At 42.2% G+C, this 2,674-nt stretch overlaps 1 protein-coding gene across 1 annotated transcript in view; it reads right to left on the reverse strand.

The window, feature by feature from the left end:
• Window positions 1–289, reverse strand: part of LOC131884248 (splicing factor U2AF 50 kDa subunit-like) — a 2,729-nt gene extending 2,440 nt beyond the window's left edge. Inside the window, exon 1 of the mRNA XM_059231966.1 lies at window positions 131–289. The gene's annotated coding sequence lies outside the window, so the exon portion shown is untranslated. The remainder of the gene's footprint in view (window positions 1–130) is intronic.
• Window positions 290–2,674: the final 2,385 nt, after the last annotated feature.

Genomic DNA, 2,674 nt, shown 5'->3' on the forward strand with positions numbered 1-2,674 from the left:
GGCGTAGCCCTTGGACAGGCCCGTGGCGGAATCCTTGACCAAGTTGAAGGCTCGCAGCTGGCCAAAGGAGGTGAGCAGCTCCTTGACCTGGTCCTCATTGAGANCGGAATTTGCGGAATGAAGGCCTTACCACGCTGCGTTAGCCTAAGTCACGGGATGGAAAGAACAAAGCCTGAAAGCCATCAATCAAAGGATGGAACAAGGGATGATGATGTCCAGTCCATCCACCGACGATGAAACGGGATCACTTGGCTACACACACACGCACACGCACAGACAGACAGACAGACAGACTCGTTATCGGGCGATCGATAACGAGGACCAGTCCTGCTAGATCTCTGGGCACCAAACATGCCAGAATAGCTCTTGAAACATGACAAAACATGTCAGATACAAAATCGGAATATGCCAGAAAACATGCCCGGAAGAAAAAAGGTATACCATATTTGCCACTCGATGTCACATGCGGAGGTCGTTATTATAATGCAGCCTGAGTCACCATAATGGCTGACCTTCAGAGGCAAGACAACGCAATGACTTAAGGCATGCTTTTGCTCACTATTTAAGTTTTGATGAGCTTCAGGGGAGCAATGAAAGGTATCGATTCAACTCTTAAGAAATATGAAAGATTTTCCATCAAAATTCCCAAAAATGGCCAAGAAAATATTAGGTCAGGGTTGTTACAAAATTGTTGATCAATTAGGCCATTTGAAATTACAATTTCCCGAGCTTACATTGAACTGCAGTGATTGATTCCTTGACCTTCAGACTGGCACTTACACAGTTTAACTTAAACATTGAGAGATAATTACCTTTTACAACCGATTTCCCACAATTTTTGGAAACGGATCAGCAAATGTACAACTCCAAATTTCAAACTTCACTTTTTTCTTTTGGTTTGGGGGGTTAGGATCAGAGAGGTGAGCCTTGCCTGGCCAGCAAAGCCAGTCATCACATTGCCCACTTCCGACTGTCGTTCGGCAGATTCATATCCAGGAATGGTTTGGTTCAGTGGGTGGGGTTAGCATCTAAAAGTTTCCTTTGGAGAAAGCTTGGGGAGGAGATTTGAACCAAGGACCTCTCTCACTTTGGGAAACTGTGCTATCCACCACATCACATCTTCTCCCTCTACTTAAACAAATGTGTGAGGAAATATAACCGTTATTGGCAGAATAGCTATGAGGAATAGGCATGAATTCTCAATGCCAGAGCGGTCTAGATTTTATCAGAAATTAAAATTTCTAGCAATCGAAAATACCACCTACAGAGACCTAGTTGGAATCAAAAATCTTTGGTTTCAATATCCCTGGTACAGTCGGAAAACAACATAGTCGGATGATTTAGTAGAAATTAGAGACTGATGGCTATAATTATGATGAAGAGGAAGTTGGCAATAATTGGCGGCAAACAGAGGAAGTTTTGCACTTCTATCAATCAAGCCAAGGCGGGAAAATGGAAATGTCCAATTGTCCATCTTGCAACATATCTATAAAGTTTGAAAACATGGCCAATGAGCTCCCAAAATATGCCACAACACATGTCTGATCCGAATAACATGCCATACTCAATATTCACATGCCAGATATACACTTTTTTGGCATAAAAATATGCCATCTGGCAGCACTGACAAGGAGTTGTCTTGAAGATGGCGACAGACGCAACAGATCCAGGCCAGCCTAGCCTAGTTCAGCCCAGCCAACTTATATCGACCCACCACCACAATTATCAGGGTGACCGTATGATCCCATCTCGAAAGCTTCAGGGCTGAGTTCATTATGAAGTTTAAGGATCAAGTTAGATTTTAGATCTTTTTAAAAACCTTGCGAGCCTACATTGCACGTGATTAATGTTTGTCTAATGTTTTAACGTAGGAGAGAAAGTGAGCAAGACAAAAGCAGAGCCGAATTTCTGGGCGGCATCGCAGTTTGAAACCCGTCCACGACCCAAAGAGAATCGTCCAAGCCTTTTTTATTTATTTTATTTTAAATGAATCACGTGAAACACCCTTAGAAACGCTTAACACTAAGATCAGCCATCCAATACAGAGTTTTGGGCCTCCGAGCCAACCAGGTGGTTTTCCTCAATTCTGCCAACCTGTCACCGACGACGACGAGGACGAATGGGCCAACTGGGCCAACCCATCCACCAACCTCAAGCATCAACAGTGTCTCTAAAAAGTTTAGTAATGTATGGTTTGAAAAGCGTTGAATGGATAATGCACAGTTTTCAGTTTCATTCCATATCATAATGATTGATTGGGGCAGTCTCTGGTGCTTGGACCTACTTTTTGGTATTTGTCAAACATCAAGCCAATATAGGGCAACAGTGTTCATTTTCTCTCTTGTCAAGATAAACCTGAAAGTGGACTTCCGGTGTTTTGGGAGGGTAATTAATTGCTCAAATGATTTTAACGATAGAAATTGGGTAGAAATCATGTCATTTGCCATTTTTTTTAATCGGCTCCAGCCTTTTGATAATGTATTTAGCGTAATTGTGAAAAGTTGCAGAAAAAAATGCCAGTGATTATTTTTTCAAACATCAGATAAAAATCCCGGTCCGGTGCTTAACTTGCCTAAGTTGGAACTTGTAAAACTTGGGTTGGTACACAAACACTTCAGGGGAAAATGGTGTGGCCAAACTTACGCAAGAAAATTCATACCAGGGCAAATTAAAT

Source organism: Tigriopus californicus, chromosome 7 (genome assembly GCF_007210705.1).
Source record: "Tigriopus californicus strain San Diego chromosome 7, Tcal_SD_v2.1, whole genome shotgun sequence".
NCBI lineage: Eukaryota > Metazoa > Arthropoda > Copepoda > Harpacticoida > Harpacticidae > Tigriopus > Tigriopus californicus.